The following is a 14,938-nucleotide window of genomic DNA, read 5'->3' on the forward strand; positions in this document are numbered from 1 at the left end:
TTGAGGTTCACATTCAGTAATATTTATAATCCTTTTATAGCGGGTTGAGGTTCACATTCAGTAATATTTATAATCCTTTTATAGCGGGTTGAGGTTCACATTCAGTAATATTTATAATCCTTTTATAGCGGGTTGAGGTTCACATTCAGTAATATTTATAATCCTTTTATAGCGGGTTGAGGTTCACATTCAGTAATATTTATAATCCTTTTATAGTGGGTTGAGGTTCACATTCAGTAATATTTATAATCCTTTTATAGTGGGTTGAGGTTCACATTCAGTAATATTTATAATCCTTTTATAGCGGGTTGAGGTTCACATTCAATAATATTTATAATCCTTTTATAGTGGGTTGAGGTTCACATTCAGTAATATTTATAATCCTTTTATAGTGGGTTGAGGTTCACATTCAGTAATATTTATAATCCTTTTATAGTGGGTTGAGGTTCACATTCAGTAATATTTATAATCCTTTTATAGCGGGTTGAGGTTCACATTCAGTAATATTTATAATCCTTTTATAGCGGGTTGAGGTTCACATTCAGTAATATTTATAATCCTTTTATAGTGGGTTGAGGTTCACATTCAGTAATATTTATAATCCTTTTATAGCGGGTTGAGGTTCACATTCAGTAATATTTATAATCCTTTTATAGCGGGTTGAGGTTCACATTCAGTAATATTTATAATCCTTTTGTAGCGGGCTGAGGTTCACATTCAGTAATATTTATAATCCTTTTATAGCGGGTTGAGGTTCACATTCAGTAATATTTATAATCCTTTTATAGCGGGTTGAGGTTCACATTCAGTAATATTTATAATCCTTTTATAGCGGGTTGAGGTTCACATTCAGTAATATTTATATCCCTTTTATAGCGGGTTGAGGTTCACATTCAGTAATATTTATATCCCTTTTATAGCGGGTTGAGGTTCACATTCAGTAATATTTATAATCCTTTTATAGCGGATTATTGAAGTCTTCTTCTTCTGTGTTTCTTCTTCTCTAGTTCCCCTTCACCATGAGCCAATCAGATGAGCATACTCCATGGTCAGAGGACGACAGAGATACTGGACTGCATTCCAACCAGAGGTGACATCTAGTGGCGACTTCACTCCCAACATATTGGTAAGTTCCCACATTCTACTACAGCACTGTGACTTACTGGGGACTTTACACTCCACGCTGCCTCTATTAAAGTCACAGCACTGTGTCTTACTGGGGACTTTACACTCCACGCTGCCTCTATTAAAGTCACAGCACTGTGACTTACTGGGGACTTTACACTCCACGCTGCCTCTATTAAAGTCACAGCACTGTGACTTACTGGGGACTTTACACTCCACACTGCCTCTATTAAAGTCACAGCACTGTGACTTACTGGGGACTTTACACTCCACGCTGCCTCTATTAAAGTCACAGCACTGTGACTTACTGGGGACTTTACACTCCACGCTGCCTCTATTAAAGTCACAGCACTGTGTCTTACTGGGGACTTTACACTCCACGCTGCCTCTATTAAAGTCACAGCACTGTGTCTTACTGGGGACTTTACACTCCACGCTGCCTCTATTAAAGTCACAGCACTGTGACTTACTGGGGACTTTACACTCCACGCTGCCTCTATTAAAGTCACAGCACTGTGACTTACTGGGGACTTTACACTCCACGCTGCCTCTATTAAAGTCACAGCACTGTGTCTTACTGGGGACTTTACACTCCACGCTGCCTCTATTAAAGTCACAGCACTGTGTCTTACTGGGGACTTTACACTCCACGCTGCCTCTATTAAAGTCACAGCACTGTGACTTACTGGGGACTTTACACTCCACGCTGCCTCTATTAAAGTCACAGCACTGTGTCTTACTGGGGACTTTACACTCCACGCTGTCTCTATTAAAGTCACAGCACTGTGACTTACTGGGGACTTTACACTCCACACTGCCTCTATTAAAGTCACAGCACTGTGTCTTACTGGGGACTTTACACTCCACGCTGCCTCTATTAAAGTCACAGCACTGTGTCTTACTGGGGACTTTACACTCCACGCTGCCTCTATTAAAGTCACAGCACTGTGACTTACTGGGGACTTTACACTCCACGCTGCCTCTATTAAAGTCACAGCACTGTGTCTTACTGGGGACTTTACACTCCACGCTGCCTCTATTAAAGTCACAGCACTGTCTTACTGGGGACATTACACTCCACACTGCCTCTATAAAAAGTGAGAAGGGGGTGCGGGGGGGGTGATGTGTGTGTGTGTGGGGGGGGTGATGTGTGGGGGGGGTGATGTGGGGGGGGTGCGGGGGGGTGATGTGGGGTTATTTAAGAGACTCTTTAACGAGGTATGGTTCCAGATGTTTTGGGAAGATGGGCTGGGACTGCTGTTATAGCTCCAGGGGAAATCTGGTTCCACCATTGGGGTGCCAAGACAGAGAAGAGCTTGGACTGGGCTGAGGGGGAGCTGCCCTCCCATTGGGGTGCCAGGACAGAGAAGAGCTTGGACTGGGCTGAGTGGGAGCTGCCCTCCTGTAGAGGTGGGAGGGCCAAGAGACCTGAGGTGGCAGAATGGAGTGCTCGGGTTGGGGTGTAGGGTTTGAGCATAGCCTGAAGGTAGGGAGGGGCAGTTCATCTTGCTGCTCCGTAGGTAAGTACCATGGTCTTGTAGTGGATGAGAGCTTCGACTGGAAGTCAGTGGAGTGTGCGGAGGAGTGGGTTGACATGGGAGAACTTTGGAAGGTTGAACATGTCATCAACGTTATTTTCAAAGTGGTTGACAAAGTCGTCTGCAGAGAGGGAATAGGGAGGGGGTGGAGGATTAAGGAGGGAGGAGAAGGTGGAAAATAGTTTCCTAGGGTTAGAGGCAGAAGCTTGAAATAGAGGGATAGAAAGTGGCTTTAGCAGCGGATACAGAGAAAGAGAAGGTAGAGAGGAGGGAGTGGAAGGATGATAAGTCCTCTGGAAGTTTAGTTTTCCTCCATTTGCTCTCAGCTGCCTGCCGCCCTGTTCTGTAAGCTCTCAATTAATCACTCAGCCATGGAGCAGGGGGGTGCTGAGCCGGCCAGGAGGAAAGGGGACAGTGCGAGTCATAGGATGCGGAAAGGGAGGAGAGTAGGGTCGAAGAGGCAGAATCAGGAGACAGGAGGGAGAAGGATTTAGCAGAAGGGAGAGATGATAGGATAGAAGAGGAGAGAGTAGTGGGAGAGAGAGAGAGCGAAGATTGCGACGGTGCATGAACATCTGGGTAGAGGCTGAGTGGTTAGGGTTGGAGGAAAGGGAGACAGAAATGGAAACAAAGTAGTGATCAGAGACCTGGAGGTAGGTTGCAGTGAGATTAGTAGGAGAACAGCCTCTAGTAAAGATGAGGTCAAGCGTATTGCCTGCCTTGTGAGTTGTAGGGGACTGGGAAAGGGTGAGTTCAAAAGAGGCAAGGAGGGGAAAGATAGTTGGAAAGAAACTAATCGAAGGCAGACTTCGGGAGGTTGAAGTCGCCAACAACGAAGAGCAGTTGCCAACGCTACAAAATAGCAAAATGAGATCATCTGTAAATATCTAGGTAAGATACTAAAGTGAGAGAGCGGTGTGCAGCATTCCACTCTTTCCTTCCTCGACCAACTCGGCAGAACCGTCTTTGTTTCGGCGACGAGGCCGCCGCTTCCACTGAGAAACCAAGGGAGACTGAAGAACTAACACTAATTGCTAATTTCCTAGCAGAGGTGGAGAGCATATCTCCCTGTACTAATTGCTGATTGCCTAGGAGAGGAGAAACCACTCCCCGTCCAATACAACCACTGATTACCAAAACAATAACAGTCACAAATTGCTCTGCCCCTTGATCCTGGTTGATGTGTCAACAATCATCTGCAAGTTTTTAATAGCAGTCGGCAGTTCACACACCAAGTAGCCCACTGGGAAGACAGGCAGCACTTAAAGTAGATGGCCCCGGCTAGCAACAAGACAGCACTAGACCACAACAGATAAATAATACCCATGACTCCTGCCGATATCAGGAGTCCTCCAGCTATAGAATGAAGTGTCTGGCCTCGGACTAGCAGAGATCACAACAAACACAGTGTCTGGCCTCGGACTAGCAGAGAACACAACAAACGATGAGGGGATCAGAGAGACTATGTTCAGACAAGAAAAACATTATGCCCCGGTCCAACAGTACAGGATGCAATTTGGGAGGCTTGGGGTGTTCCGGGAAGTGTGTGCGGTGATGGTGACTCAGTGAGTAGGCATTGTGTTGAGATAAAGAGGTACAGTGTTGTGATTGATTCTACAAGCCTTTCTCTTCACTAACAATCCAGGTGGATAGTTAAGGGAATGAATGGTGTCTAGCCCTCCTGCTGCTAGGTAACACAGAAACAACAAGCCAAGGGAGCTGTCTGACACAAACTGTCAATTATTATTCTGTGCTGCAAGATTCTCTCATAAGGCGCATTCGGAAAGTATTCAGACCCCTCGACTTGATTCAGTCCCCAATGTCACAGGCCTGGTGTCTCCCTCCATCTCTCTCTCCTTCCATAATGTCACAGGCCTGGTGTCTCCGTCCATCTCTCTCTCCTTCCATAATGTCACAGGCCTGGTGTCTCTCTCCATCTCTCTCTCCTTCCATAATGTCACAGGCCTGGTGTCTCCCTCCATCTCTCTCTCCTTCCATAATGTCACAGGCCTGGTGTCTCCCTCCATCTCTCTCTCCTTCCATAATGTCACAGGCCTGGTGTCTCCCTCCATCTCTCTCTCCTTCCATAATGTCACAGGCCTGGTGTCTCCCTCCATCTCTCTCTCCTTCCATAATGTCACAGGCCTGGTGTCTCCCTCCATCTCTCTCTCCTTCCATAATGTCACAGGCCTGGTGTCTCCCTCCATCTCTCTCTCCTTCCATAATGTCACAGGCCTGGTGTCTCCCTCCATCTCTCTCTCCTTCCATAATGTCACAGGCCTGGTGTCTCCCTCAATCTCTCTCTCCTTCCATAATGTCACAGGCCTGGTGTCTCCCTCCATCTCTCTCTCCTTCCATAATGTCACAGGCCTGGTGTCTCCCTCCATCTCTCTCTCCTTCCATAATGTCACAGGCCTGGTGTCTCCCTCCATCTCTCTCTCCTTCCATAATGTCACAGGCCTTGTGTCTCCCTCCATACAGTCTGCAGAATAACAGAAAATGACACAGAAGGTGTATCCCAAATAGCACCCTATTCCTTATTTAGGGCTCTGGTCAAAAGTAGTGCACTACATAGGGAATATGTTGTGATTTGGGACAGAAACAGAATCATAAATAATACAGCTCTTACTACATGAAAAGGGGCTTGAAGGAAGCCTTACAATATTACGTTTTTCTAAGTAGTGTGAACGCTCGCGAGCAGGCAATGTTGAAAAGTCATCTTAAGACGTTGTATTTTTCTTAAATGTCGTTTTGTAATTGACTAAAACAAGCAGACAAGAAAATGGTGTTTGAAAAATTGTCAAGTGTTTTTTTGCTGTGAGCCAATGGGGTAACCTAGGTAACCACAGGTTGTTTTACCTACAGGCGAGCGTTCTATCTAATACCGACTGGGACTACAGGGCTCTGGTCCAAAGTAGTCTACTTTATAGGGAATAGGGTGCCATTTGGGACGCAGGAAGGGTCACGTCCTTAAGAACCTCTCTGAATTAGGCCTGGCTCTCTGATAACAGGAAATAGGCCCTAAAAAAGACACAGTGCACTTAGCTGGTTTAGTTGCATGTTAGTCATTTAGCAGACGCTCTCATCCAGAGCGACTTACAGTTAGTGAGTGCATACATTTTTCATACTGGTCCCCCCGTGGGAATCGTACCCACAACCCTGGCGTTGCAAGCGCCATGCTCTACCAACTGAGCTACACAGGACTACGTGAAAGGGATCATGGAAGGGATCCTAATTGATGGACAATTCATTGATTATTATTATTATTATTATGTTGATTTCACGGTTGTCCTTTTAGTGTGATAGTCACTAATGGATTCAACGTAAGCATTATGAAAGAAGTATAAAAGGCCAGAGTGCTGCTGGCTGCTTCCCAAATGACACCCTAGTCCCTACATAGTGTCACTATGTCTGCCCAGGGCCCATAATGCTCTGGTCCAAAAGCAGTGCACTACGTAGAGAATGGGGTGTCATTTGGGAAGCAGACGCTGTGATCCCCATTTATACAACCTGTTATTACATCCAGCCGTTAACCAGGCAGCTCTGCATTAGACTAGAACACATTACAGTCTGAGATCTCAGCAGTAGACTACTGTACATCCAGTCTGAGATCTCAACAGTAGACTACTGTACATCCAGTCTGATATCTCAACAGCAGACTACTGTACATCCAGTCTGAGATCTCAACAGTAGACTACTGTACATCCAGTCTGAGATCTCAACAGCAGACTACTGTACATCCAGTCTGAGATCTCAACAGCAGACTACTGTACATCCAGTCTGATATCTCAACAGTAGACTACTGTACATCCAGTCTGATATCTCAGCAGTAGACTACTGTACATCCAGTCTGATATCTCAACAGTAGACTACTGTACATCCAGTCTGAGATCTCAACAGTAGACTACTGTACATCCAGTCTGAGATCTCAACAGCAGACTACTGTACATCCAGTCTGAGATATCAACAGTAGACTACTGTACATCCAGTCTGAGATCTCAACAGTAGACTACTGTACATCCAGTCTGATATCTCAGCAGTAGACTACTGTACATCCAGTCTGAGATCTCAACAGTAGACTACTGTACATCCAGTCTGATATCTCAGCAGTAGACTACTGTACATCCAGTCTGAGATCTCAACAGTAGACTACTGTACATCCAGTCTGAGATCTCAACAGTAGACTACTGTACATCCAGTCTGAGATCTCAGCAGTAGACTACTGTACATCCAGTCTGAGATCTCAACAGCAGACTACTGTACATCCAGTCTGAGATCTCATCAGTAGACTACTGTTCATCCAGTCTGAGATCTCAACAGTAGACTACTGTACATCCAGTCTGAGATCTCAGCAGTAGACTACTGTACATCCAGTCTGAGATCTCAACAGCAGACTACTGTACATCCAGTCTGAGATCTCATCAGTAGACTACTGTACATCCAGTCTGAGATCTCAACAGTAGACTACTGTACATCCAGTCTGAGATCTCAACAGTAGACTACTGTACATCCAGTCTGAGATCTCAACAGTAGACTACTGTACATCCAGTCTGAGATCTCAACAGTAGACTACTGTACATCCAGTCTGAGATCTCAACAGTAGACTACTGTACATCCAGTCTGAGATCTCAACAGCAGACTACTGTACATCCAGTCTGAGATCTCAACAGTAGACTACTGTACATCCAGTCTGCGAACTCAACAGTAGACTACTGTACATCCAGTCTGAGATCTCAACAGTAGACTACTGTACATCCAGTCTGAGATCTCAACAGTAGACTACTGTACATCCAGTCTGCGAACTCAACAGTAGACTACTGTACATCCAGTCTGAGATCTCAACAGTAGACTACTGTACATCCAGTCTGAGATATCAACAGTAGACTACTGTACATCCAGTCTGAGATCTCAACAGTAGACTACTGTACATCCAGTCTGAGATCTCAACAGTAGACTACCCTACATCCAGTCTGAGATCTCAACAGTAGACTACTGTACATCCAGTCTGAGATCTCAACAGCAGACTACTGTACATCCAGTCTGAGATCTCAACAGCAGACTACTGTACATCCAGTCTGAGATCTCAACAGTAGACTACTGTACATCCAGTCTGAGATATCAACAGTAGACTACTGTACATCCAGTCTGTGAACTCAACAGTAGACTACTGTACATCCAGTCTGAGATCTCATCAGTAGACTACTGTACATCCAGTCTGATATCTCATCAGTAGACTACTGTACATCCAGTCTGAGATTTCAACAGTAGACTACTGTACATCCAGTCTGAGATCTCAACAGCAGACTACTGTACATCCAGTCTGAGATCTCAACAGTAGACTACTGTACATCCAGTCTGTGAACTCAACAGTAGACTACTGTACATCCAGTCTGAGATCTCAACAGTAGACTACTGTACATCCAGTCTGAGATCTCATCAGTAGACTACTGTACATCCAGTCTGATATCTCATCAGTAGACTACTTTACATCCAGTCTGAGATCTCAACAGTAGACTACTGTACATCCAGTCTGAGATCTCAACAGCAGACTACTGTACATCCAGTCTGAGATCTCAACAGTAGACTACTGTACATCCAGTCTGAGATCTCAACAGTAGATTACTGTACATCCAGTCTGAGATCTCAACAGTAGACTACTGTACATCCAGTCTGAGATCTCAACAGCAGACTACTGTACATCCAGTCTGAGATCTCAACAGTAGACTACTGTACATCCAGTCTGAGATTTCAACAGTAGACTACTGTACATCCAGTCTGAGATCTCAACAGTAGACTACTGTACATCCAGTCTGAGATCTCAACAGTAGACTACTGTTCATTCAGCCTAAGTGCTGTTTTCCCAGCGCTTTCTTCCACGTGGCGTAACAGAGCTTCCTGGCTACCCAGACTCCAAACTCTGGATTGAGTCTGGATCTGATTACCTCCCCGACCCTTCACCGAACGTGAACACATTTGGGGCTATCTGATTGGTCCAGACACCGATGGGTTGGGCCAGAGCTAGAACACACGTGGGTAACGCGGCAGTTTGAAAATTCTTCATCGTCTTCGATACTCTGATTGGTTGGCGACGATCCGATCGCTGATGATTTTGTTTTGTACAATGCCCCTCGTGCCCCTCGTCACCACAAACGACTTCAAAGATGGCCGTCTCAGATTAAGGTATGTAGTGAACGACAGAGCAGTGGAAGTAGTGTGAGTCGTCAGGCTGACAACAGGGTCCTCAAGCTTAGATGGACTTTTTCCGCCCAATTCATTTGTCACAAGCCCACCCAAAATCTGATTTCTGGCTACGCCCTCTGATTTACATCCAGTCTGATTGGTCCTACCCTGCCGGCTGACGGAGACAGAGTAGGCTCAGTCCTCCAGCAGCTCCACATCATCATCTCCCTGTCCTCTTCCACATGCCATCCCAGGGGAGACTCCCTGTCCTCCTCCACATGCCATCCCAGGGGAGACTCCCTGTCCTCTTCCACATGCCATCCCAGGGGAGACTCCCTGTCCTCCTCCACATGCCATCCCAGGGGAGACTCCCTGTCCTCTTCCACATTACATCCCAGGGGAGACTCCCTGTCCTCTTCCACATTACATCCCAGGGGAGACTCCCTGTCCTCTTCCACATGCCATCCCAGGGGAGACTCCCTGTCCTCCTCCACATGCCATCCCAGGGGAGACTCCCTGTCCTCCTCCACATGCCATCCCAGGGGAGACTCCTTGTCCTCCTCCACATGCCATCCCAGGGGAGACTCCCTGTCCTCCTCCACATGCCATCCCAGGGGAGACTCCCTGTCCTCCTCCACATGCCATCCCAGGGGAGACTCCCTGTCCTCTTCCACATGCCATCCCAGGGGAGACTCCCTGTCCTCCTCCACATGCCATCCCAGGGGAGACTCCCTGTCCTCCTCCACATGACATCCCAGGGGAGACTCCCTGTCCTCCTCCACATGCCATCCCAGGGGAGACTCCCTGTCCTCCTCCACATGCCATCCCAGGGGAGACTCCCTGTCCTCCTCCACATGACATCCCAGGGGAGACTCCCTGTCCTCCTCCACATGCCATCCCAGGGGAGACTCCCTGTCCTCCTCCACATGCCATCCCAGGGGAGACTCCTGTCCTCCTCCACATGCCATCCCAGGGGAGACTCCTGTCCTCCTCCACATGCCATCCCAGGGGAGACTCCCTGTCCTCTTCCACATGCCATCCCAGGGGAGACTCCCTGTCCTCTTCCACATTACATCCCAGGGGAGACTCCCTGTCCTCTTCCACATTACATCCCAGGGGAGACTCCCTGTCCTCTTCCACATGCCATCCCAGGGGAGACTCCCTGTCCTCTTCCACATGCCATCCCAGGGGAGACTCCCTGTCCTCTTCCACATTACATCCCAGGGGAGACTCCCTGTCCTCTTCCACATTACATCCCAGGGGAGACTCCCTGTCCTCTTCCACATGCCATCCCAGGGGAGACTCCCTGTCCTCCTCCACATGCCATCCCAGGGGAGACTCCCTGTCCTCCTCCACATGCCATCCCAGGGGAGACTCCCTGTCCTCCTCCACATGCCATCCCAGGGGAGACTCCCTGTCCTCCTCCACATGCCATCCCAGGGGAGACTCCCTGTCCTCCTCCACATGACATCCCAGGGGAGACTCCTGTCCTCCTCCACATGCCATCCCAGGGGAGACTCCCTGTCCTCTTCCACATGCCATCCCAGGGGAGACTCCCTGTCCTCCTCCACATGCCATCCCAGGGGAGACTCCTGTCCTCCTCCACATGCCATCCCAGGGGAGACTCCCTGTCCTCTTCCACATGCCATCCCAGGGGAGACTCCTGTCCTCCTCCACATGCCATCCCAGGGGAGACTCCCTGTCCTCCTCCACATGCCATCCCAGGGGAGACTCCTGTCCTCCTCCACATGCCATCCCAGGGGAGACTCCCTGTCCTCTTCCACATGCCATCCCAGGGGAGACTCCCTGTCCTCTTCCACATGCCATCCCAGGGGAGACTCCCTGTCCTCCTCCACATGCCATCCCAGGGGAGACTCCCTGTCCTCCTCCACATGCCATCCCAGGGGAGACTCCTGTCTTCCTCCACATGCCATCCCAGGGGAGACTCCCTGTCCTCCTCCACATGCCATCCCAGGGGAGACTCCCTGTCCTCCTCCACATGCCATCCCAGGGGAGACTCCTGTCCTCCTCCACATGCCATCCCAGGGGAGACTCCCTGTCCTCTTCCACATGCCATCCCAGGGGAGACTCCCTGTCCTCTTCCACATGCCATCCCAGGGGAGACTCCCTGTCCTCTTCCACATGCCATCCCAGGGGAGACTCCCTGTCCTCCTCCACATGCCATCCCAGGGGAGACTCCCTGTCCTCCACATGCCATCCCAGGGGAGACTCCCTGTCCTCTTCCACATGCCATCCCAGGGGAGACTCCTGTCCTCTTCCACATGCCATCCCAGGGGAGACTCCCTGTCCTCCTCCACATGCCATCCCAGGGAGACTCCCTGTCCTCCTCCACATGCCATCCCAGGGGAGACTCCCTGTCCTCCTCCACATGCCATCCCAGGGGAGACTCCCTGTCCTCCTCCACATGCCATCCCAGGGGAGACTCCCTGTCCTCCTCCACATGCCATCCCAGGGGAGACTCCCTGTCCTCTTCCACATTACATCCCAGGGGAGACTCCCTGTCCTCTTCCACATGCCATCCCAGGGAGACTCCCTGTCCTCCTCCACATGCCATCCCAGGGGAGACTCCCTGTCCTCCTCCACATGCCATCCCAGGGGAGACTCCCTGTCCTCCTCCACATGCCATCCCAGGGGAGACTCCCTGTCCTCCTCCACATGCCATCCCAGGGGAGACTCCCTGTCCTCCTCCACATGCCATCCCAGGGGAGACTCCCTGTCCTCTTCCACATGCCATCCCAGGGGAGACTCCCTGTCCTCCTCCACATGCCATCCCAGGGGAGACTCCCTGTCCTCCTCCACATGCCATCCCAGGGGAGACTCCTGTCCTCCTCCACATGCCATCCCAGGGGAGACTCCCTGTCCTCTTCCACATGCCATCCCAGGGGAGACTCCCTGTCCTCCTCCACATGCCATCCCAGGGGAGACTCCTGTCCTCCTCCACATGCCATCCCAGGGGAGACTCCCTGTCCTCCTCCACATGCCATCCCAGGGGAGACTCCCTGTCCTCCTCCACATGCCATCCCAGGGGAGACTCCCTGTCCTCCTCCACATGCCATCCCAGGGGAGACTCCCTGTCCTCTTCCACATGCCATCCCAGGGGAGACTCCCTGTCCTCCTCCACATGCCATCCCAGGGGAGACTCCCTGTCCTCCTCCACATGCCATCCCAGGGGAGACTCCTGTCCTCCTCCACATGCCATCCCAGGGGAGACTCCCTGTCCTCCTCCACATGCCATCCCAGGGGAGACTCCCTGTCCTCCTCCACATGCCATCCCAGGGGAGACTCCCTGTCCTCCTCCACATGCCATCCCAGGGGAGACTCCCTGTCCTCCTCCACATGCCATCCCAGGACCATCTTCACCTCCTCCTCTGGTGTAGAATGGCCCCTGATGGTAGAGCCTTTTATTTGATATCAGAGGTTAGGAGTAAATGTGTCATCGCTGTAATCACTCTTCAATTGCGCCCTAAATGGCGCCCTATGCCCTATACAGTGCCCAGGGCTCTGGTCAAAGGTAGTGCACTATATAGGGAATAGGGTGTCATAGGGCTCTGGTCTAAAGTAGTGCACTATATAGGGAATAGGGTGTCATAGGGCTCTGGTCTAAAGTAGTGCACTATATAGGGAATAGGGTGTCATAGGGCTCTGGTCTAAAGTAGTGCACTATATAGGGAATAGGGTGCCATAGGGCTCTGGTCTAAAGTAGTGCACTATATAGGGAATAGGGTGTCATAGGGCTCTGGTCTAAAGTAGTGCACTATATAGGGAATAGGGTGTCATAGGGCTCTGGTCTAAAGTAGTGCACTATATAGGGAATAGGGTGTCATAGGGCTCTGGTCTAAAGTAGTGCACTATATAGGGAATAGGGTGCCATAGGGCTCTGGTCTAAAGTAGTGCACTATATAGGGAATAGGGTGTCATAGGGCTCTGGTCTAAAGTAGTGCACTATATAGGGAATAGGGTGTCATAGGGCTCTGGTCTAAAGTAGTGCACTATATAGGGAATAGGGTGTCATAGGGCTCTGGTCTAAAGTAGTGCACTATATAGGGAATAGGGTGCCATAGGGCTCTGGTCTAAAGTAGTGCACTATATAGGGAATAGGGTGCCATTTGGGACGAATCAGTGTTCTCTGAATATAGAGCTGTACTCTATAATGGCTGTGGTTCCTCCTACTGTCTGCGTCACTCCCGACCCGACGAGAGAGAATTGGTCACCAGTGATAGAGAGAGGTTTGGATGGGTTTGGATGGGATCGCCCCTGAAGTGAAATAAATGAACATGTAAATGAACTACATCTTGGTTAAACTGTTCATTCCTGGCTTGGCGTGTTCAGAAAGACGTACTTGTCTGCTTCTCACCTGGTGCGTAGGCATCCATCCATCTCAGACCACCTGAAATGAATATCTATGATTGTCTTAGCGTATGACGGGACAGTCCCTCCAAGATATATAGGCTGCATCCCAGATGGCATCCTATATAGTGCACTACTTCTGACCAGGGCCCATAGGGGACTGTACTATAAAGGGAATAGGGTGCTATTTGGGATACACTCAGTGATTGTCTTAGCGTACGACGGACAGTCCCCCCCCAAATAACATTTCACTTCTTATTCCTCACCTCAACGTCTGAGAGTAGCTTGGCATTGTTACCTTCTCTAATGTGTTTATATTAACAAAACATTATTTAAATGTAACCTATATGGTGATAAAGCAATTCACTAGTTACCTATTCACACACACACACACACACACACACACACACACACACACATACACATACACATACACATCACACATACACACACACACACATACACACACACACACACACACACACACACACACACACACACACACACACACACACACACACACACACACACACACACACACACACACACACACACACACACACACACACACACACACACACACACACACACACACACACACACACACACACACACACACACACACACACACATACACACACACACATACACACACACACACACACACACACACATACACACACACACACACACACACACTATTCATAGACGCTGATATTTTCAAGACGTCCTTCTCTGACTGTCTCCACAGTGAGAGCTTGACATGATGGCCTTTTGTTATGAGTGGTGCTGTCAAAGCACAGACATGTGAATTAAGCTGTGTGTGAGTCCCAAATAGCACCCTATTCCCTATATAGTGCACTACTTTAGACCAGAGCCCTATGGCACCCTATTCCCTATATAGTGCACTACTTTAGACCAGAGCCCTATGACACCCTATTCCCTATATAGTGCACTAGATTCAGGCCTACATTCCATGAGACTTTTGATAAAAACATGCAGAGCTTGACATTAATTAACCTGTTTATCCACTGGTCCTTTAGACAAGGAGGTGACTGAAAATGTTGTTGTGTTTGATGCAAGAAACCACTTTACAAAATAAAATGCATCATTATTCCCATACCATTATTACAGAGAATCAGACAAATTATGCTACCCTCTGCCTATTGGCTACTTAGCTTATTCAAGCCTGTCTCAAAATACAACACTGCCCCTTTAAGACAAAAAAAAATGCCCTTTACCTGATTTGCTTTTCAAAGATGTCTAGAAATGCACTTGTAGGAAGCAATCACTCCTCTATTGTTGACAAGAAATGATCTATAACTGGGATAATAACTCACTAACTAGCAAAGGATATGAACTAAATGTGTTCACGTGGCTACATGCAGCTCTCGCTTTGATCTCAAAACAAGCGCATCTACTCACGACCGCTCATACTGTAAACACAGTCCAGTTCAAAGTACATGGCACAGATCCATATATGGCAATAGTCTATTTGCATATAGACCTACTGCAGCTGTGATTGGTTATGCCGCCCCGGTCTGTGTAGAGTAGGGGCTGAGTAGTGCCGGTCTGTGTAGAGTAGGGGCGGAGTCGTGCCTGTCTGTGTAGAGTAGGGGCTGAGTCTTGCCTGTCAATTCAATAGAATCCCACTCAGATACGTTCTGCCTACAAGAACATCTCTTGCACAGTTAGTTTTGCATACAAAATCTTCCATAGTTCGTTTT

At 48.7% G+C, this 14,938-nt stretch overlaps 1 protein-coding gene across 1 annotated transcript in view; it reads left to right on the forward strand.

Annotated features, from left to right (window-relative positions):
* The first annotated feature begins 1,052 nt into the window (after positions 1-1,052).
* The window catches only part of LOC121578472 (muscarinic acetylcholine receptor M3), a 102,528-nt gene continuing 88,642 nt past the window's right edge, over positions 1,053-14,938 (forward strand). The window contains exon 1 of the mRNA XM_045223300.1: positions 1,053-1,126. The gene's annotated coding sequence lies outside the window, so the exon portion shown is untranslated. The remainder of the gene's footprint in view (positions 1,127-14,938) is intronic.

This window comes from Coregonus clupeaformis, chromosome 1 (assembly GCF_020615455.1).
Source record: "Coregonus clupeaformis isolate EN_2021a chromosome 1, ASM2061545v1, whole genome shotgun sequence".
Taxonomy (NCBI): domain Eukaryota; kingdom Metazoa; phylum Chordata; class Actinopteri; order Salmoniformes; family Salmonidae; genus Coregonus; species Coregonus clupeaformis.